The following is a 23,436-nucleotide window of genomic DNA, read 5'->3' on the forward strand; positions in this document are numbered from 1 at the left end:
AGCAGGGCTAAATTAAAAAAAAACTGACAGCTCAGAAGAAGCCTCTGTACTAACTATCCAACCTTAGTACAGCGATCTCCCTTGCTGTGCTATTGTGTTCTGACAGGGGGACGGCCCCCCGCCAGAACACTCCGGTCAGCGCTCTCAGCCATCAGGAGCCGATCGGCAGACCTTTTTCGGTAATGCCCCATTCGGCCAGTTTCTGTCGGACTGACTCCAGTACTATTGAACCGGTCACTGCCGCCCGATATTCGGTCCATGTGTACTAGGCTGTAGTATATACAGTGGGTACGGAAAGTATTCAGACCCCCTTAAATTTTTCACTCTTTGTTATATTGCAGCCATTTGCTAAAATCATTTAGGTTCATTCTTCTTCCTCATGAATGTACACATAGCACCCCATACTGACAGAAAAACACAGAATTGTTGACATTGTTGCAGATTTATTAAAAAAGAAAAACTGAAATATCACATGGTCCTAAGTATTCAGACCCTTTGCTGTGACACTCATATATTTAACTCAGGTGCTTTCCATTTCTTCTGATCATCCTTGAGATGGTTCTACACCTTCATTTGAGTCCAGCTGTGTTTGATTATACTGATTGGACTTGATTAGGAAAGCCACACACCTGTCTATATAAGACCTTCCAGATCACAATGCATGTCAGAGCAAATGAGAATCATGAGGTCAAAGGAACTGCCTGAAGAGCTCAGAGACAGAATTGTGGCTATGCACAGATCTGGCCAAGGTTACAAAAAGATTTCTGCTGCACTTAAGGTTCCTAAGAGCACAGTGGCCTCCATAATCCTCAAATGGAAGACGTTTGGGACGACCAGAACCCTTCCTAGAGCTGGCCGTCCGGCCAAATTGAGCTATTGGGGGAGAAGAGCCTTGGTGAGAGAGGTAAAGAAGAACCCAAAGATCACTGTGGCTGAGCTCCAGAGATGCAGTCAGGAGATGGGAGAAAGTTGTAGAAAGTCAACCATCACTGCAGCCCTCCACCAGTCGGGGGTTTATGGCAGAGTGGCCCAACGGAAGCCTCTCCTCAGTGTAAGACACATGAAAGCCCACATGGAGTTTGCTAAAAAACACCTGAAGGACTCCAAGATGGTGAGAAATAAGATTCTCTGGTCTGATGAGACCAAAATATAACTTTTTGGCCTTAATTCTAAGCGGTATGTGTGGAGAAAACCAGGCACTGCTCATCACCTGTCCAATACAGTCCCAACAGTGAAGCATGGTGGTGGCAGCATCATGCTGTGGGGGTGTTTTTCAGCTGCAGGGACAGGACGACTGGTTGCAATCGAGGGAAAGATGAATGCGGCCAAGTACAGGGATATCCTGGACAAAAACCTTCTCCAGAGTGCTCTGGACCTCAGACTGGACCGAAGGTTTACCTTCCAACAAGACAATGACCCTAAGCACACAGCTAAAATAACGAAGGAGTGGCTTCACAACAACTCCGTGACTGTTCTTGAATGGCCCAGCCAGAGCCCTGACTTAAACCCAATTGAGCATCTCTGGAGAGACCTAAAAATGGCTGTCCACCAACGTTTACCATCCAACCTGACAGAACTGGAGAGGATCTGCAAGGAGGAATGGCAGAGGATCCCCAAATCCAGGTGTGAAAGACTTGTTGCATCTTTCCCAAAAAGACTCCTGGCTGTATTAGATCAAAAGGGGGCTTCTACTAAATACTGAGCAAAGGGTCTGAATACTTAGGACCATGTGATATTTCAGTTTTTCTTTTTTAATAAATCTGCAACAATGTCAACAATTCTGTGTTTTTCTGTCAGTATGGGGTGCTATGTGTACATTCATGAGGAAGAAGAATGAACTTAAATGATTTTAGCAAATGGCTGCAATATAACAAAGAGTGAAAAATTTAAGGGGGTCTGAATACTTTCCGTACCCACTGTAGATACACATCAGTAAGGGAAAAAATACAAGAGAGGTTAATAATAATACATATATACAATATAAAAACAGATAATGTCCTGTGGAATTGTGCATCCAGATGAATGTTGCAGCAAAGTCCAATCGCAGGGGCCCCTGAGGATGATCATAATGCAGTGTCCATCTTGGTGTCAAAGACCTGAAGACAGAGTCAGTTATGATGGGTAGATCCTCCAACCATTGTCCAACTGGTGTGAAACATAGCTTCTCATCAGCAGAAATTGTTGCGTAATACTGGAACTAAGGATCAGCTTATCCACTTTTCTTCTTAGGCCCTAGTAACTTCTAATCTGCCATACAACTGGACCTCTAAATACTTACTGGGCCGGTGGATGCCTAACCTGGCTGTAGCCTTTGTTGATTTTTGAGCACTGAGCTAAAACTAGCTAAAGAATCCCAGACCAAAAGGGACAGCATTGACTAAAGTAACAGGAGCTGCATATAAACTCTGTTGCAATAACTAGCAACTTGTATTTGTGGATATGTGATCTCCAAAAACCTCTCTATCTACTTCTTTCCTCTGGGGTTTTTAACCCAGCCTCCTAGAGACAGTAAGTGTATACATAATTAATTGTGTAATATCAAAAGCTCAGGTATTCACAAATACAGATAGTAGAGAGAAGTAGATCCCTACACACTCCCCCTGGTGAAATCTTTATTTCCCGTTAAAGCAACATAAGAAAACCACGTTATCTTCTACCCATTGTTGCTTGCTATGCCAGGTAAAGCGAGAACAGGCAGCATGTTGATTCAATTGGAGACGGCTCCTACCCAACCATGACACAAGCGTCTCTGAGTGATAAACCTGGGGCCCCTAAATTATCATAGGTCAAAATGGGTGGAGGATTTCTGACTCTCTGCACATCCCTCAGGGGTTGTCCTGTGTTTTCAAGCATTGAACTAGGGCTATGAGTCATAGGAAGGGATGGCTTTGGCTATGTAGGAGGACTAGGTCCTTGACTGGACATGCTCACTTATGGAGGCACAAACTTTCAGGATTCAGGGGGCTCTCTTGAAGGAAAGAGTGCTGTAGACCTAGATGCCTCACGAGCTACAGTCCACTCACTCTCTTGGGTATCAGGAAGAACAAATGAGAGATCTGACTGAAGCTGGGATGAGTCACACTCTGAAGTGTCACTGATTTGAGGGATAGGCAGCAAATTATTTTTATGCCAGGCTTCCATTCTGCCTTCTGGTCTCTTTAGCTTGTATACTGTTCCCCACTGTAAAAATCTTCTCGCACCATCTGTTGGCCGGCTTATGCTTTCCAGATGCTCCCAAGTTCCTTAGCAACACTTGGTCACCTGGTTCCAAGTCTCTATATCTCCCAAAAAAATCTTCTTGTGTTCCCTTTCTTTATTTTAGCTTTGTTTTCTTCAGCTAACTGTAAGTAGACTTCAGGGTATCTTTTAGAAGAGCCACATATTGGTAATAACTTTTGATAACTAATACCATTAGTGGAAACTCCTAGCAGGCAGTCAATGGGCAAGCTAGGCTTCTTCCCCAACATCAGTAAATAGGGGGGCAATCCTGTACTCTCCTGCCTGGTGCTGTTATAGACATGAACCATGATCCAACCCTGCAGCTCCAGGTATGCTTGTCATCAGCATGTAGGGTAACTAGCATATAAAGCAGGGTCCTGATAATTCTCTCAGGAAGAGCATTGTCTTTAGGGTAATAAGGGGTGGTTTGACTTTTGTGAATGTTCAGTAGCTGTAACTTCTTAATTAGCTTGCACTCAAAATATCTGCCCTAATCTGAGAGTAACCTGTGGGGTAGGCTATACTGGATAAAATATTTCTCCCATAGCAAGCTCACGACTGTGACTACCCTTTGATCCTTAGTAGGAAAAGCTTGGGTGTATCAGCGAAAGTTGTCAGTCACCACAAATACATTTCCAATGCCTCTTGAATCATTGTAAATACAGAGAAACGCTATACAAACTAAGGGTTTTTTTTACTAAAAGAAAATCCACTGTGCACTACAAGTGCACTGAGGGTGCACCTCCTGTAGATCTGAGGGGGACATGCAAGGAAAATATAAAAAACAGCATTTTTGCATGCACATGATTGGATGATAGAAATCAGCAGAGCTTCCCATCATTTCAGATCTTCCCCTCAGATCTACAGCGACTGCACTTCCAAGTGAACTTGTAGTCCACAGTAGATTTGCCTTTAGTAAATAAACCCCTAAGTCTATAGGACCCAAACTTTGTAAATGCCCCAATGGAGCAGCTACAATTGACAGGGTTTCCTTCTGCAAACATCTGAGGCAACATCTATGTAGGCCAGTCACAGTATCTCTCATCTTGGGCTAATAGAGATGATTTTAACCACTTCAGCTCCAGAAGATTTACCCCCTTCATGACCAGGCCATTTTTTTGTGATATGGCACTGCATTACTTTTACCTGACAATTGTGCGATAATGTGACACTGTACCCAAATAAAATGTATGTCGTTTTTTTCCATAAATAGAGCTTTCTTTTGGTAATATTTGATAACCTCTGAATTTTTTGCACTATAAACAAAAAAAGACAGACAATTTTGGAAAAAAACAAACAAACATTTTTTACTTTCTGTTATAAAACGCATTTACTAAAAAAATTTAAAAATTCTAATTTCTTCATTAATTTAGACCAATATGTATTCTGCTACCTATTTTTGGTAAAAGAAAATCCAAATAAGCGTACATTGATTGGTTTGCGCAAATGTTATACTGTCTACTATGGAATATATTTATTACATTTTTTTTTTTTTACTATTATTGCCTGCGATCAGCATCTTTTTTTTTTCAATAATCATTATTTATCGGAAATACAATATATATGCAGAAAAACAAACAATAGGCAAGCAGGCACAAGCAGATGATAGTTTTCCAGGTATCCATTTATCTGAATTAGGTGATACTCATTTTACATTGCAAAAGGTCCGATTGACCATCCTACAAGGGGGCATCAAGACATGTGAGCTGCTTAACTGGTGATATAGCAGATGAAGTATCACAGCAATAAATAGCCTCGTACCTATCAGTAGGGCAGCATACCTCGGAATATACCACGCCACTTTTCAAATGTCAGAAATGGAAAACGTTAACAGAGATAACCCATCAGCTGGAAATGTTCATTGTAAGTGAACTGAGTGGGGAGGGGAAAAAGGGGAATGGGCAAAGGGAAAAAAGAGGGGGAACAAGGGCAGCACTGTAGCACCAATTATTTTATGCACTGTATGTCCAGTCCACCCTGTCGAATGATTTTTCAGCATCTGTGGAGAGCAGGAGACAGGGTGGAAGGTTGGTCTGCAGCCGGGCCCAATGAATCAACTGGATAGCACTTTTAGAATTATCTCCGGCTTCTCGTCCTATGATAAACTCTGTTTGCTCTGGGTGAACTACTGTAGGCAGGATAGGTTTGAGCTGATTAGCAAGAATCTTCGCTAATATTTTAATATCGTTGTTCAGAAGCGAGATCAGCCTATAGTTACTGGGAGCAGTGTGAAGTGAATGGAATGTACTGTACATTAGTAGGCATTTGTAAAGCTATTGGGTCCCGGACTATTCCCTTTTGGGAGGTCCTTAATAACCGCTGCTAATTCTGTCAGGGTATTTGGTGAGTCCAATTGGGTGCTAACCTGGTCGGAGAGCCAAGAGGAGTGAGCCTCTTCCAGGTACTGCTAAGTATGTTCAGCCTTCTGGTCAGTTGTTAAGGCTAGGAGTGCACTGGGGAGATGGTAAAGAGGAAGGTTTGGGACTTTGAGTGAGGGAGGTATGGGACCAAGGATGACCATATAACAAAAGAGTAAGAGAAGTATGTGCATAATTAAACAATACACCTGAGATAAATCAAAATGTAGACTGGTTTATTTATATGCAAAAGATGGCAAAAAATAACATGATAAAGACAGTGGATTGCGTAAATGTGGTCCGTAAAGACCAACACATGTTGAAAAATATACAATAATGAATACAAATGTGAAGACAAAAATTGTTGTAAATTATGATACAAATACATAATTCGTAGAGATTGCAACAATACTGAGTATAAGTAAAGTGAACAATACTGGGTATAAGCGCCCAAGGGTGTGTAGAAAAGTAAAGAAAAAAGAAGCCCAAATCAGTAAAAAACCCCCATCACATGTTCCAAGGGGCAACAGCTTGGACTGTTTTGTAAGCTATTTATGCATTGTAGTGGACATTGCCCTTTTGGGTGTCTATACTTGTATATGCATTGTTACTTTCATATATATCTTTTCTGTAGATTATCGATTGTACCAGCTCCTGAAGAAGTGTAGAAACACGAAACGCGTAGAGCATGTATGGATGCAATCTTTACGAATTATGTATTTGTATCATGATTTACAACAATTTTTGTCTTCACATTTGTATTCATTATTGTATATTTTTCAACATGCGTTGGTCTTTGTGGACCACATTTACGCAATCCACTGTCTTTATCATGTTATTTTTTTTACCATCTTTTGCATATGATTAAACCAGTCTACCTTTTGAGTTATCTCAGGTGTATTGTTTAATTATGCACGTACTTCTCTTACTCTTTTGTTATATGGTCATCCTTAGTCCCATACCTCACTCAAAGCCCCAAACCTTCCTCTTGTCTATCTTGGAAGAGTGAATGACCGGGAAGCCTGTTGCCGTGTGGATTTTATGAATGTGTCCTGATGTTCATTGTTGCCTAAGAGCTCTAGCAAGCAACTTCCCACATTTATTCCCATATTCATAGAATTTGTGGAAAACAGCTAGAATCTGAGCGTCCAACAAATTGGCAAGGTCCAGACGTAGGGACTGGAGTTCTGCAGCTAAATTTGGGGTAGTGTTGCATTTGTGTCTAAGTTCCGTTGATCTGATTTTCATCAGTAGTGTTTGAAGTTCCCCTTTGCGTGCCTTTTTAAGTCTGGAGCCCTGGGAAATTAATTTGCCCCTAACCACCGCTTTATGACCCTCCAAGATGGAGGCCAATCCTACATCATCTGTGGAATTTTCTTTAAAATGCAATGATATCGTATCTGATACTATCTTTAGTGCCCCTGCATCATCTAGAATCTTCTTGTTTAGTCGCTAAGTCCATGACCCCCTGTCAGAGGACAGCGGGTGTAAGGAAATGGAGACAGGGGCATGGTCAGATAAGGTAATTCCAAGGAATATTGATCCATCAGCAGTAGGTCTATTCAGGTGTAAACAGCATGAATAGCTGATTAATAACAAAAATCCTTGTCAGTAGGATGGAGTAATCTCCAGCAGTCAATCAGGTGATAGGAGTGTAGGGGAAAGCGAAGGAATGTGCACAATATCATGAGGGCGTGTCTAGTTGAGGATCAGGACTTACCTTGAATTCGCCCCCCAAGATCGACTGGCCTTCTCGAAAAGTAGATAGTATCGCTAAGAGTCCAAAAAGGTGAGTTGTTGTGTGTTTGGCGTGTACACGGCTACAAACTTAAACTTAAGTTCTAGAATGGTGCCTTAAAAAAGAAATCTGCCGTTGGGGTCAGCTATATATTCTTTCATACCAAAATTGCATTGCTTATGTGTAGCTATAGCCACACCTCCAGATTTAGGACGTGCAGAGTTGCTAAGATACCATTGAGTATATAGGTGATGGGGTAGGTGAGGGACCGAGTCTCCTGCAATAGAAGGATATGTGCCCACAGAAGCCTCGTCTCAAGCCACAACTGCGTTTTACAAGGCGATCTCAAACAGCGGACATTGTATGATACAACCTTCAGGGAAGCCATGGCAGGGGAGAGTGTGGAAGACAATGTTGCCCACCAACAGGAGCTGAGAGTGACCTGCAACAGACCGATCCATAGGGCTTTAAGTGCTGACAAAACGGAAAACATGTATAAAAACCAGGAAAACAAAAAACCTTGAAAACATTTGGGAAAAAAAAAGCTCAGAGAAAATATCCGAGTATCCAATCTCCTCTAATCAGGGGCCTCCATCCAGCCTTCTGGCCAAAAGAAGAATGGGGGGTCAGTGATCAGTATGAGGTCCCAATTAGGGGACATAACTCCAAGGAGTTGGCCTATTGGGGGTAGGTGACGCGGCACCCAGTGCGGGCTCAGCAGAAGACACGCTGTTGAGTGCAACTCAACAACCTCAGTGTGTAGAACATTTTACCACAGCAGTACACAAGGGGTATAAGTCCTAAAAGTTCAATTATGGGGGTACTGGATAGTTCCTCAGGGTCCTCCCTCGATATGTGAGGAGTGCGTAGGTAATGATGCCGTACGAGAGTCCCTTCTGTTCTGTTTTGGTTCCTGCGTCGAGCGGGTTGCCATGGCTGAGCACTAGATGGAAGCGGGATCTCAGGGGAGGACCTCCAATCTGGAATGTCAATTGCAGGAAGGTTAAGGTGTTTCAGAAACTGGGGCAGATTATCCTTATTCTGTAAGATGAATTGCTGGCCTTCTTTGGTCACTGACAGGTGAAAAGGGTACCCCCACTTGTATACCAGTTTGGTATCCTGTAAGGCTTCAAGCAGTGGTTTGAGGGCTCAGCGTTGCATCAGAGTGCATCTGGGAAGAAGGACAGTTTTGCTCCATCAAAGTCCACATGATGAACACCCCTGATATGGAACATAATCTGCTCCTTCAGAGAGTATTTGTGGAGTTAGCAAATTATATCTCTCGGTTTATGAGGATCCTCTTAGCGCAGTCAATTTCAATATGGTCAGGAGCCTCACATCCCAGAATTTGTTTAAAGACCCCTTGCAAGGAGGGGACTATGTCCCAGGGTGCCTGTGGCCTCTGGTAGTGCCTTTAATGCGGATATTAACTTTGCGGCTTCTGTTCTCCAAACATCCATCTGGTTCAATAAAGAGTTAAGCCAATGGTCTTGCGTTTTACATCTTTCGGGGAGGGCTTGCAGGGTGGGTGAGACATCCTCCCACTGTGTTTCCAGGGCCTCAACTCTACCCCAATATGTGTTGTGTCTGCTTGAAGTGCTTCTATATCCTGTCTCAGGGCCTTCTCTACTCTGTGGGCAAACCGCTCCAGATCAGCCTTAGTGGGGAGGGATAGTATGTGAAGATCACAGGTCCCTATCGTCCAGGACTTCTCCCACATCAGATTGCATTGCAGGTCCTGGCTGTCTGAGCAAGAGGGTGAGGTGGGAGAGGAAGCAATGACAGAGGGGATTGTGGAGCAGTAATTGGCGGTGCTGCATGTGCAGTACGAGGATGCTCGCCCGGCGCCATCTTGGATGATCCTGGAGGGCCTGGGCGGGTCTCTGTAAAGTAGGCATCCAGGAATCCAGAGCGGCTTTGTGGGGTCCACTGTTGCTGTGGGGACATCCATCGCTTGGGGGGCATATTTGTGGAGCAAGGTCTCCCAGGTCAGCTGCTGTAGATGCTGAAAAGTGGGTATCACGGAGCTCTGCAGGCACATGTCCTCATGTTCATGCCGCGGCGATCAGCATCTTATAGCAGGACTGTGATATTCCAGCAGAAAATCTGACACAAACTGACACTTTTGATACTTTTTTGGGAACCAGTGACACTAATACAGTGATCAGTGCTAAAAATATACACTGTCACTGTACTAATGACACTGGCTGGGAAGGGGTTAACATCAGGGGCGATGCCTAGCCTGTGTTTCATTACAGTGTGGGAGGTGCTTTTATTAGGAGAAGACATGGATTTATGTCCCTGTTTTGCAGAGACACAGAATCCATGCCTTCCCTCCTGTCAATGGCAATCTGCCTTGTTTACATAGGCAGACTGCCATTTTGCCTCTATGTAGGATGATCGGCGGGAGCCAGCAGACATTGAATCTGCGGTACCCACTGATTGGCCTGCTTTGCATAATTACAGCGGGAGTGAGCAGCCGGTGGTGCCCATTTGCACCCCCTGCTTGGAAGTGCAGGATCGCGAATATATATGTGATCCAGCACACAGCAGCCGCCCTGTAGCAGTAAAACTGATACAGATCGGTTGGCAAGTGGTTAAACTAGACCATACGCTTTCTCATGTCCAAGATGCCCATGGTGATCGTGCAGACTTCTGTAAACCGTTTTTTGGAAACCATATGAGAAAAACAGTTGTTGTTCCCTAGGGTGGTCATGATACAATACCACACGATACAGCAGTCTCTTGTCTATCTTAAACTTCTCACAATCTCTGAGGAACTGACCCCACTTGGTTGGTAGAGCCCTACTCAACACTTCTTGGGCTTTAATACACATTGCTTTATACAGAGTTCCACTTAGGGGGGTCAGCCTTTTAACTCCTGAAAATCTGCTATGGAGATAAGTAGCAGTTCTCAAAAGACCCCAGTGCTGCAGGGTAGGCAGCATTGATGTCCAATTTGGCTGTGGTTGGGATATACGTCAAAGAATTATTATTATTCTTACTGCAAATGTAGCTCCATATAGGTAATTGTTACTTATCAATGATGACCCATTTAAGTGGACTGGATAGTTGCGCTTACAAGTAGTGAGGCTTCTGCTGATGAAAGCTATTGGTTGTACTCTTGGTGCAACACTTCACTCAATCCTTCAAAGCTGGCATCCACATGGAGTACATATGGAGTCTTAGCATCATCATATGCTAAGACTAGTGCTTCTGTGAGCTTTTTCTTCAATTGAGTGAAATCCTCTTCACACGAGGACGTTTAAAATAGGTCTTTTGATTTCCTTGACTGTACACATCATTCTTTGGCAGGTCATGTAGAGCTATTGCCATTTTAGAAAAGCCTTTTACAAATATGCAGTAGTATCCACAAAATCCAAGGAAAGAGCATAACTCTGTAATATTAGGACGCTCAGGCCAGTTCACCACTTCTTAAACTGTGGCTGGATCAATGGCCATTCCTTCAGCAGAGCAATGTGACCCCTATAGGTGACTGATGACCTGCACAATTTGCACTGTCTGCTGACAATTTAAGCCCCTTTTTATTTAGGAAATATGATACTAGCATGAGTCATGCTTTATGCTCTTATTTTGCAGCTCCAAACACAATAATGCCATTGAGGTGCCCAAGACATTCCCTGGGTACTAGATCATTATATTAACCTTTGATATATTGCAGATGCACCTCTTATGTCTTGTAGCATGTGAGTGAATTGATAGAAGCCCAACAGACATATAAAAGTCGTCTTCTCCTGGTATTCAGGTGCCATGGTAACTTAGTGGTATCCAGACCGCAGTGAGCCAACAACTTTCTGCAGTGCTTCTTCAATTCTGGGAAATGTATACTAATCAGGTATTGCTCTCTGATTCAAAGTTCTGTAATCTACACACAGAAGGATGGATCCGAATTTTTTTTCTCACTATCACAATAGGGGAGGCATAGGGAATCTTACTATCCACAATGATCCCCTGGTCATTCATCTGATGTTGTGTCTGTTTTAGCTCATCCACATCTTTTGGTGTTATCTTCTAGGGTCTCTTACTGAATTCTCTTGAATTGTATTGAGCACTCTTAGCACAGCTTACATCCATACCATCTGTAGGAAACACCTGTGGAAAATCTGACAATTACTGTGTCAGTTTCTTGTTCCAAAGCTCTGGCAACTTTGGGTCACTCAAATTTAATTTGAGGGTAGAAACAGTATTTCTGACTTGGACTCTGAACACTTTAGCATAGCGGTTAACACCCAGGTACAGGGTAGCAGTTAGCTACAACTTGGTGATGACCAATCATGATGAGATAGGGAGAACAATTATTCACAGTCACAACTGTGACTCAGGATCCGCTTATCTACTCTGCTTCTTAGTCCCTAGTACCTTCTAATGACATGCAACCGGACCTCTATCTACCTACTGGACCATTGGCTGTCTAACATGGCTGTAGCCTGTGCTGATTATTGAGCCCTGAGCTAAAACTAGCTATAGAATCCCAGACCAGAAGGGACAGGGTAACTACAATAACAGGAGCTGCATATAAACTTGTTCACCTTCTAATATACTTGAAGGTGACCACTACACACATACAGTAGCAGAGACTTAGCTATCAGGCACTGTGCATGTGAGATAATAACAATAGGAGAGAGACTCATCTGTTATTCAAATCAAGAAGGTATGGGCAGCTACAGTTAAACAGCCAAAACACAGGAACAATTACCTAATAATCTCTGTTTATGACCTTGAAATGCAGCAATAGCTCCTGTATGTGTCGACATGTAGTCATTAAAAGCCCCTCTTTTTTTTTTTAACCCAGTCTTCTAGTGACAGGATTTGCATACATATTTAACCGTGTAATATTAATGCTCGGTTCAAACTACTGTGATTTGATTTTGCTGCGATTTTCAGTGCAATTATGTACTGTGACTTTGATGCGACTTGGCTTCATTTTTGCATATTCTATGGGGCCAAGTCGCACTGTAAATCGCATCAAAGTAGCACAGGGACCTTTTTCAAAATTGCACTATGCTGAGTGGCATTGATGAGAACAGCCTCCATTGAATATAATGTGATTTTCCTTGACTTTCCTTGACTTTCCTTAATTTTCCTTAACATACGATTCTGTGCAACTCAAGTCGCATCAGAAATTGCACTGGTGTGAACCAGCACTAAAATCACAGGTATTCACAAATACAGACAATAGAGGGCAGCAGATCTCTGCATAACATAAACCAAATTATATTTGAAATGTATATTTTCTTATATCTGCTTGGAATTCAGCTTTAGTTATTCCTTCTACTAAAAACTCCTTTTATTTTAAAATAAGGAACCTTAGGCTTCTCTGTCAACATGAATCTCTTACATTGTGCTGTTGGGTAACTATCTGTAAAGTGATCTGGACAAAATAAAAGCAGATATGCAATAGTATATCCATTGTACTGATTTCTATAATCAGAATTATTAGTAAAACTCAAGGCCACTCATTGTTATATCAAAATTAGTTACTTTTTTAGAACTATCATTTTATTCTATACAAATGTAAGCTATAAACAAACAAGACAGCAGAACACATCTAATGATGATTTTGCACAATTTTGTAGCAAAGTAGTATAGACTAAATGCTGAATCGGCTTGCTGAATTCCCACAGAATTGGTCGAAATTTGAGCCATGGGTACCTCTATCGACACCATCTGTCTAGAAAAAAAAGTTGATTGTTTAGTAAATTTTTGTCAAAGGAGCCACGGGAAAAACTGTCAGCTGAACAGCGCCTGTTTGGGCTTTTTGACAGCCGTGAGTGCCAGCTGTCAAAATACAATAGCTGGCCAGCTTTTCTTTTTTTTGTACTTTCGAAGCCAGCCATTGTTTTATGTTTGCTTTTGGTGCATTTCTGTAAAATATTAAGGTAATAAATAATACATACTGTAACAGTACTGTTTCTGGGTTGGGAACATGAATTCTGCATTAATGGCTCCTAATATGTGGGCTGACCTTCATCTAAATCTTAAGACCTGTTTAACAAATTGCTTTTTAACCACTTTACCACCGGAAGATTTTGCTGTCTTACGTCCAGGCGACTTTTTGCGATTCGGCGCTGTGCGACTTTAACTGACAATTGCCCGGTCGTGCGACGCTGTACCCAAACAAAATTTACGTCCTTTTTTTCCAACAAACAGAGCTTTCTTTTGGTGGTATTTGATCACCTGTGCGATTTTTGCTTTTTGCGCTATAAACAAAAAAAGTGCGTTTATTTTGAAAAAATAACAATATTTTTAACATTTTTTTATATGAAATTCCCCCCCAAAAAAATGTAAAAATCAAAATTTTTTTAAGTTTTTGGCCAATTTGTTTTCTGCTACCTATGTTTGGTAAAAAAATCACAATAAGCGTATTTTGATTGGTTTGCGCAAAAGTTATTGCGTTTACTAACTAAGGGAAAGATTTCTGTCATTTTTGGTGTTTTTTTTTTTTTAACGCGTAATGGCGATCTGCGATTTTTTTTGCGGGACTGCGACATTGCGGTGGACAGATCGGACCCTTGACTGACATTTTTGACACTTTTGGGGGTACCAGTGACATTTCTATAGTAATCAGTGCTATAAATATGCACTGTTACTGTAAAAATGACACTGGCCGGGAAGGGGTTAATTTTATTGGAGAGGGAGGGGTTAATATATGCCTGGTGCTTACTAACGTGTGCGGGGGGAGGTATCTGAGTGACACAAGGACAGATCACATGTTCAGCTATGCTGAACACTACAATCTGTCACTCCTTGTCACTTAGGAGATCCGCCCGCTCTGTTTACACAAGCGGGTGGATCTCCAAACTCGATTCCCCGACGATCGGGGAAGAGCAGCGGCGATCGCCGCTGCTCCTCCCCTGGCCCGACCCTGCTGTGACTGAAAACAGCGGGAGCGCGACTCCGGCGGCACGCCAGCGCCGCCTACAGGGGGAGGAGTCCAGCGATGTAGGTCTACGTCGCTGGACGGAATCGAGCCACTTTGCCGCAGTACGGTCAACGTGACTGGTCGGCAAGTGGTTAATAACATTTCACATAGTCGTGTCATAATAGGGGATCTTGGTGTGGGTTGTACTGTCTATAAAAGTTTTTTTACATGCATAAACGTAATACTCATGCATAAACTATGCATACTAATCATCATGCTTGTGATTTTTCTTTGGTAGCATTCTTTTATGCCCAAGCTGAAGTTGTAATAACAATAAGTAATACATATACAGAATATGTTTCTATCAGGAAAGCTGCTGTAGCTTCTCTGGTGGTGGATACAAGAACACCGTTCCACATGCAAGGGGAAAAACTGTTGTGAAACTGCTCTCATTCCTGGAAACTGCTCCACATGACCTGCAGTGAGCACAAAATTCTTCATGTATCTATTTAATTCATTTATTCCCCCTTTTTAAACAGTGCCCCTATGTGTCACAGCACTTTACAGAGGGTGGAGAGAGCCATTTCACATAAGTGGTATTTACCTCCTCCAGCCTGGGCAATTCCAGCCCTTGCATCAATGTTTCTCTAAAGTCTTAATGTAAAGTTACATGTAGAATAAAGTAAACCCAATGGTGCCATATAACAAAAATGTAAGCGCAAACAAAATATATCAGCAAGCGTATCCATATTTTTAAAGTCTGATCTTGGGTTTGGTATTTGCCAAGGTTTAAATCTCTATTGATCACAGCACAAGGGGAAACAACTCACTCAGAGAACTATAAAGAAGAAATCCATCCTTACAGTTTGGACAATTCTAAGGGTATCATAATCCATAATAATGAGGAATCCCATCCCCTAAAAAATATTTACATTAAATGTAAACCTTCTAAAGTGAACCTGTGCTTTATCTTTGTCAGACTTGAGTTAATGATTAGAGGCCCAGGAATTATTATTGTATTTTGTTTCTTTAGTGTCCTGTGCTCTCATTTTTCTATAAAAAGAAATTAGCTAATAAGTCCCACAGCATCTTACAGATTAAGACGTTGGGTTAAACATGTACAATTTGAATTCCAATATTTTAAAACAGGATAGCAAGGTTTATAGACAGATGGCAATTGCAGAGACTGATGAAAGGTCACACTAAGCGTTTGCTCGATGCAGTAAGACATAATGGTTAGTTTGGTTGGTTTCATTAACAGAATAGCTATATACAAGGGAGAGTATAAAGGGCAGATTTTTTTTTTATAGATAAATACAGATTTCACTATTAATACATTTTTGCTATGTTAGATCAGATGTTTAACATGGGGAGGCATATCAACTGATGCCGATATCAGACAGAAGCACAGCATGATTAGATAGTACATTCCTGCCAGTCAAGCAATGCAAGTGATGAGAGGTGAATACACAAAAATATTCATATGTGCAATAATACAGCACCTTTGTGACACTGGAAGACATCACAGAGGTATATGACCATATGAAATAACATGGCATCAGGCCAAGTCCTTCTGTGCTGATCATAAAGTTCCAAGGTGATTTGCAGTATGCCAGTATTCCAAATTAGAATCATGCATGGGACCTCAGAACACAGACATACTTGTAATAATACAAATTTATACTTGGTACAGTATATGATTACAAATACTGTCTATATGCTAATTTATATTTTGGTACATTATATAACTGTAGACATGTTCAAAACAGAAAATAATAACATACCAGGTTGGTAGATTGGGACAATACCATGTGATATATTGTTAATATGGGGGTGAGTATAATGAGGTATGTATGTTATCTGACTTACATATGGAAATTGGTATACAGGAATACAGTAGTAAAGCAGAAATGTAGTAAATTTTCAACCCAATAGGCTGTCTCACCATTTTGCCACAGTTAACAGGATTGGGCGGTGACCAAATGCAGTATGTGAGTAGATAGCAGTGTTGCCAACCATCTCTAATTTCACAGAGAGTTTGTAAAAATCAGGGATTTTTACAGCCAGGGCTAAAACTGGGGGGGGGGGGGCAGGGTAGCCATGTGCCCCAGGTGTCGCATTGAGAGGGGCGCTGCCAGTTTAGGGTGCATGGGTGTGCTAAAGCACCCCATAAATTTCTGCTTGCAACCCCTGTCAGCAACCACCATTTCAGAGTCAGTTTTCCTCAAATCCAAGCATAAACAGCTGCTCTAGCAGATGGTTAGTCAGGACTTAATGGTGAAGTTGGTCTACGGAGGGATCATACAGCCGTATTTTCTGATACTCATTGTAAAGTTCCAGCACCCCTGTTAATCCCTGGTGGAGTGATGTGCACACTGCCTCTCACATGCTGTAGGGGAGCTTGGCTATTGGGGTGCAGGTATGTTTTTCCACTGCACAAGGTCCAGATTCTCTTACTCATCCAGCTGCTCCAACTGCTTTATCTCACCTACTGCTTGCTAGTCTACATATTAATCCTTCTCCTTTCTCACTGAGCCCTCTCCACTTCCATCAACTCGTTCTCCTTTCTTCCACTTTTTCTGCCACACCATTCACCCCCTGCTTATTTTCTTCTCCTGTCTACTGTATGCAGTACACTTTCACACTGATCTAATTCCAATTCTAATTCCCCCCCACCCCTCTACTGTCCCACTAGTCCACACATGCACCTCTCTTGCACCCTTTCCATCCCAGCTCACTTTTTATCTCTGGTAACTGTCCTGCAGCCTAGCAGGTTTTCTGCAGCTTTTCAAACTGCATATAGATGAGTGTTTTGTTTTCCTTTAGCCAGCAGTCTAAATGAAGAACAGATTCCCCCATCCACACAATGTCCCCACTAGGACATTGTATTCTGACATCAAGATCTGGCAATATCAGAATACACTGGTCATCAGCTACACTTAAATGGGTTAAATTGGTTGCATTCAACAGGCAGTACTGCCCACTGAAAGCAACAAGAGAGGTCCCGGGAAGGGGCGGGGTTTGGTAAAATCCCGTCCTAAACGGCTGTTTTTGCCACTCCCACAACCACAAGTCTAAACCAGGTCGGTCAAAGGGGCTGCACCATACCCGCCCTGCAGTCATGTGCAATGCACATGGTTGCTGCTAAGGGGGTCAGCATTTTCAGGGTTAAAGTAAATAAATAACAAGACCAGCGCAGGTATAGAAATAGAAGCTGCTAGCAATCAAAAGGAAAAAACACAAAACCTTCAATAATAAATGACAGTACGAGGATTGCAGCGCCCAAATACAATTAAAAGGTGAACCACACTCCTGTAAAAATTTCCAGCACAAGTCCATATGTAATGAATTTAGCCCTTTAAAAATCAAAAATAGGGGTCACTCACCAAAAGATCAATGGTTTCTTTAGATCTTGGTACAAAATTACCTGAACAGGTCCCCCGGAAAGGGAATCTAAAGTGTTCGTATCTATTTCAGTCTCTTCCACATAACAGATCATGAGGAAAAATCTGAAAAAATAAAACACTCATAGTGTACTAGATTGATAGAATCTCGCACAGCAGATAGGAGAAGTGCACCCGTGATGAATGAAAGAACAAACTTTAGTGCTTCACTCCTTTAGCCCCACATGAAATGCAAACTCACCAGACGAACATAATCATAGCACCTATCACCAAGCCCATAAGGTCCTGTCACCAATATTCCCATCACCAGGGTCTCAGTACATATGCGGTAGGTCAGTGGTCCTCAACCCTGGCCTACAGGGCCCACTAACAGGCCAGATTTTCAAGATAACTGAAACACATCCCAGGTGATATCATTTGCTGCTCAGTGATTGTAGTATTCTAGTCTGCATCTCCCCAAGGTAATACCTAAAATCTGGCCTGTTAGTGGGCCCTGTAGGCCAGGGTTGAGGACCACTGCGGTAGGTGAATGGTCACGAACTCTGTCCTCTCCGTATTTTATCCAAACAGAATAAACTGTGTGTCACTATAAATCCCATTTATTAAAATCGCCAAGGTGCAAACAAAGATTATCAGTAGATAAGTAAAAAGTAAAAGGCCACTCACATGTGAAACGCTGCCACGAACAGCAATCGCGGTGGCGTGACATCGCGTGAGCAGCACCGCCCAACGCGTTTCCAGCCAATGCTCGTCCTCAGGGGCCTCTTTGTTTGCACCTTGGTGAATTTTAATAAATGGAATTTATCGGGACACACTGTTTATTTTGTCTGTTTATTTATTTTGTCTTTATTCTATGATTAAGCACCAGCGAAGGGTGAGAAACGCATTAGCTGTTTGCTGTTAGTGTCTCCTATACTTTTATGCTGTATGGACTTATCATATCAATAAAGGTGTTTGCATTAAAGTGCGGTCATCCAAAACTTTTTCTTTTCTCTGCTGTGTTGCAGAGCCAGCACTGACTTGCAAGGTGACGGTGTATTTTGAATGCTGATAGCTGGAGTGGTAACTATCTTTGTCTGTGTTTGTATCCTTAAAAGGCAAAAACACATTTCTCTATTTAAATGAAATTCAGGCTAATATACCCCAGCACAGAGTTCCCCCTTACATCAGAGTCTGCAGGGTGCAGTGTGAGGGAGAAATATGCAGACCCTGATGTAAAAGGAAACTGTGCAGGCCCTAATGCAAAGGAGAATTCTGAGGACTTTGGTGTAACAAGGAATGCTGCAGTCTCTGGTGTAAAGAGAAACTCCAATGTAAGGGGGTTTCTGGTCACCAGAGCCTCCCCCATACATAAGAATTCACAGAGCTTCCCTTAACATCAGACTCCACAGAGTTCTCCTTTACATCAGAGTCCAAAAAGTTCCCCCATGCACTGTAAGGGGGAATCCTGAAAATGCTGATGTAAGGGGGAATGCCAGAAACAGATCACCTACTGCAGAGTGAATACACAAAGGTAAGGGAGAGTAACTGATATAAGGGGGAACCTTTATATTAGTATACCCCCTTATATCAATTCCCACCCCTTGCAGACTTTGTGTGGTCAATGGAGGCTGGAGCTGACTGTCATCGACCTCCTCCATTGCTGTATCGCATGCAGTGCAGTCAGGTATATTCCTAAGGGGAACTCCTCTCTTTACTCTTCTCCTACACAGTCCATGTCCAGTCTCCCCATTCTTCCACTCACCTCTGCACCCCCCCATTCCGGAACTCACCTCTGTACCTACCCCTCCCCTATTCCAACACTCACCTCTGGAGGCATCTTCCCATCAGTGGGGGGGTCTCTCACCCCCTCCAAGGACTTTAACTGCCCTCCCTTTTCTTTGTCTGCCCCCCATTTCACCGCAACAAAGTACAGAATGAGAAGAAAAGATTAAAATTCCCCAAAATGCTTCTTAACACCCAACCCGTCCTCCTACAGTACAGCAGATATATTCCAGCAATGTGTTCTACCATTATCTCCATCCTTTGTGTGTTCACTTCCATTATCTCCACCCTCTGTGTTTTCTGCCATCATCTCCATCCTCTGTATTCTACCCTCATCTCCATTCTTTGCGTGTTTACTGCCTTCATCTCCATCCTCTGTGTGTATTCTGACATCATCTTCATCCTCTGTATTCTACCCTCATCTCCATTCTTTGTGTGTTTTCTGCCATCATCTCCATCCTCTTTGTGTATTCTATCATCAAATCCACTCCACCCTTTGTATTCTTCTGCTCTCCATCCTGTTTATTCTCCCACTCTCCATCCTCTGTGTGTATTCTACCATCGCATTTCTACTCCATCCTCTGTATTCTTCCGCTCTGGGCTCCCCCGTCCTCTGGCTCTGAGTCCTTGACTCCTTTCTCATTCTTAAAATGCACCAAGTGGCTCCATGATGTCACTGCACAACAGCACCCCCCACCCCCTTTGCATCTGAGCGTGGCAAATGCTGGCTGGTTTTGGTACTGTGCATTCACAGTTCCGAAGCTAGCCTACAGCCTTTTTTTTTTTTTTTTTTTTTACGGGCGGCCCATAAATGGACATTTATGGGCACTTTGGAAATCACCCTAATGGATGTGTTAGCCTTCACGAATTCAGGGGACGACTCACCCTCCGACCCCTATGCTGAGGACTGCGTTCCTTGTGTGATATGCTTTTATCAAGAACTCGTTTGTGAGTATTTTTAAACTTTTCTTTTAAATAAACCTTCCAAAGGATAATGCACTAGGCCGGTGCGCCCCTGTGTTTGCTTGTTGCTAACCTGGCTTTAGCCTGTGCTAGCTCTAAGCTAAAACTAGCTATAGAATCCCAGACCAGAAGAGACAGGGTTATTAAAAAAAGAGGAGCTGCATAAAAACCTTATTGCAATAAACAGATTCATAAAGTATTCCTAGTAATATTCTGCATTGTGACCACTACGCACATACATTAGCACAGATCTAGCTTTCAGACAGAAACTTGTCTGACACTAGGATTCAGATCAAGAAGTTATGGGCAGCTACAGTTAAACACTCAGAACCCAAGAATAATTATCTAATAGTCTCTATGTCTGATCTGGGTGAAAATACAATATTCCAGTAATGTAGCTCTTGTATGTGGACATGTGGTGTCAGCTCCTATCTCTCTATTTCTTCCTCCTGGGTTTTTTTAAAGGATAAGTTCACCTTTTGCAACATGTTACATGTTCCACCCATTGTTCCAGTAGCTGCAGTCTCTCCCCATCCTCCCCTTACCAGCCCATTGACAGCGAACTGGGAACTTCCCTCAGAACCCGCTGGCACTATTTGAAAGTAACGTGGCCATGAGGGGCTCCACCCACACAGGTACGCCATTCATTCACAGTTTCCTGTGAATGACTTGAACTACAAATACCATCAGCCTTTGTGGCTGACGGCTTGTAGTTCTGAATGGATTGCGAGGTTGCTGATGAGCGGCCTTGTAGTTGATTCACAAGGGCTTGTTTGTAGGATTCTGGCATTGCACCCGTGATCCACTGATCACGGGTGCAATGCTGTCCAGGCTCCTTAGCAAAACAATAATAAATGCACAATTTTTTCTGCAAAAACATGTGCATTTATTAATTTTTCCCAAAAAGATGTACTTATCCTTTAAGTAATCCCCCCAGAGACAGGAAGTGCTAATACATCATTTTACACAACACTGTGATATTAGTAGCTAACAGTAAAGGGCAGCAGATCCCTACACCCCTATGAAGGCTTACACTGCCTACAGCACTTTTGCAGTAAGTTGTATTTACTAAAAGTAAATTGATAATGGCATGGTGCTTTAACCTTGCCGGGCATGGTTTTACATCTCCAAGTGCTATATGATATGTGCCAAACCATGTCTAACACAAGGATGAAGAACAAGAGAATTGGTGTGTTGTGCTGATAAGAAGAGCAGAGCTTTTCCCTATTGAGCCGTACTGCATACCCTTAACTCAGGTGGTCTGCCACAGCTGTTCAAGTTAACAGGTCAGTTGATGTAGTGTAAAGCCAACAATAGGAGGCACAGCACACTGCCATCTGTGAGCGCAATTCTGATAAGAACTGGTCAAGGTGCATTAGAAATAATGGGCACAGTTGTACCTAACACTGAGAAAGTTTAATCCTCTTATACAAATGTATAATGCTCTTTGAATCCAACTTTACTACTAATTTGTCATGATTATCCTTGAAAAAAAATCCCTACTTTGCTGTAAATAAAAACAGAAGAAGCGAGAAATCATTCATGTTTTATTTACAGGATCCCATTAAACAATGCAGCTGCTTAGCACAGCACATTTTAGACATTATTTACAGAAAATGATGCTGAGCTACATACAAGCACACCTTGCTTTGTTACAGCTAAAGACCCTTATACGAAGAGTTAGAAATATGCCTTTTAATCCTGTAGTAGCTGACAAATTGACCTAGAACAATATGTCAAGTGGTGTTCTATACCTGAGCAAACAATGAAGTCTTTGAGCTTGAACAGATTAGAGAGCTCCAATGAAGTGTCACATTTCACCTAGCTCCTTTACATGTTACATTTCCTGAAGAGGTTTAAATGAAATTTGTGTGATAGATATATATTATATTTTGAATGATCTTCATTTCTGATGTAGTTCAAGCCAGAGATATTCTAATGTACTTCCTACTGTTATTTTATTTTACCAGGATATAAAACATTTGTCAATTAGCTTTTAATATTTTCTGTCTAGATTCTAGACTATTTTAGTAAAAAAAAAAAAAAAAACATTAAACACTTTCTGGCAAATTGTGGGATCTCCTGTGGACACAAGGTTACTAAGCTATACTACATGCAAAATGTATTTTTAAATAATGGATTAAATGATTATCAAAGTCAGCATTAATACTTGATGCTTTCAAGGACTTAAAATTACCTCTTGCGACCAAATGAAAATCTCTTCGTTTAAAGACGGATTATGAAAAATTAAAAAGACCTAAACAGCACAGGCAATGTGTCAATGTTTGTCCTGAGTAGTATCAATGCATGCAGACTTATTATATTTTTTTATTCTAGGTTACAATACAGCTAATAATGTTTAGAGTTCACTACTTGTGTACTAGGAATATATGTTTTATATGTTTTAAACCTGAGCTTGCATTGTTGAAATAGTGATGATTTTTTATTTTATTTTTTTTACAATTAAGCCTTTGCATTGCATTTACATCTCAGTATACTGTACAATGATAATATATGGGGGCACAGTTTGGTCTTGTGTACAATGGCTGTACACATTTAAAACCTTTAGTCAAAATAAAGTAAGAACCCTAATGAAGTATTAGAATTTGTGTTTCACCTTTTATTTGCTGTAGCATTACCATAAAAATGATAACTGTTGTTCATGGGATCTTTGGTGGGAATGGTAAGAAAAGGGGATCTGTATCATTTAACTTCATATTGTGTTTTCATGACTTTGTATCTTTCTTATTAGAAGTACATAATGTTTTTATCCCCTTACAGGGTTCACATTTAACCTGTTTAATAGCACAATGTCCCTCTGTGTCTAAGAGAGTTTATTCCAGCCACAGCCCCCTTTTTTGCTAGCTAGACAATAAACCAAAAAAATGGGGCTCCTTTTTTGTTTGCTTTAAAACAGAACTGATTATTTGTATTCTTTTAAAGCGCACTGAATTGAGTCAAGGCTGCATTTATCCTTCCATGCCTCCTGAGCACAAGGAAAGGATTCATGCTGCTTTGGAGTGCCAGGGATAAAAAAAGAACGCTATTACAGTAATTATTTGTTATTATTTAATGTCTAGTCCGGGAGGCATTCTCCATCTTTGAATG

The 23,436-nt window shown here is 41.8% G+C and overlaps 1 protein-coding gene across 1 annotated transcript in view; it reads left to right on the forward strand.

Moving 5' to 3' along the window:
* CLYBL (citramalyl-CoA lyase) overlaps positions 1-23,436 on the forward strand; it is a 601,457-nt gene that overhangs the window by 530,761 nt on the left and 47,260 nt on the right. The window lies entirely within an intron of this gene.

This window comes from Pelophylax lessonae (genome assembly GCF_965119305.1).
Source record: "Pelophylax lessonae genome assembly, chromosome: 2".
NCBI lineage: Eukaryota > Metazoa > Chordata > Amphibia > Anura > Ranidae > Pelophylax > Pelophylax lessonae.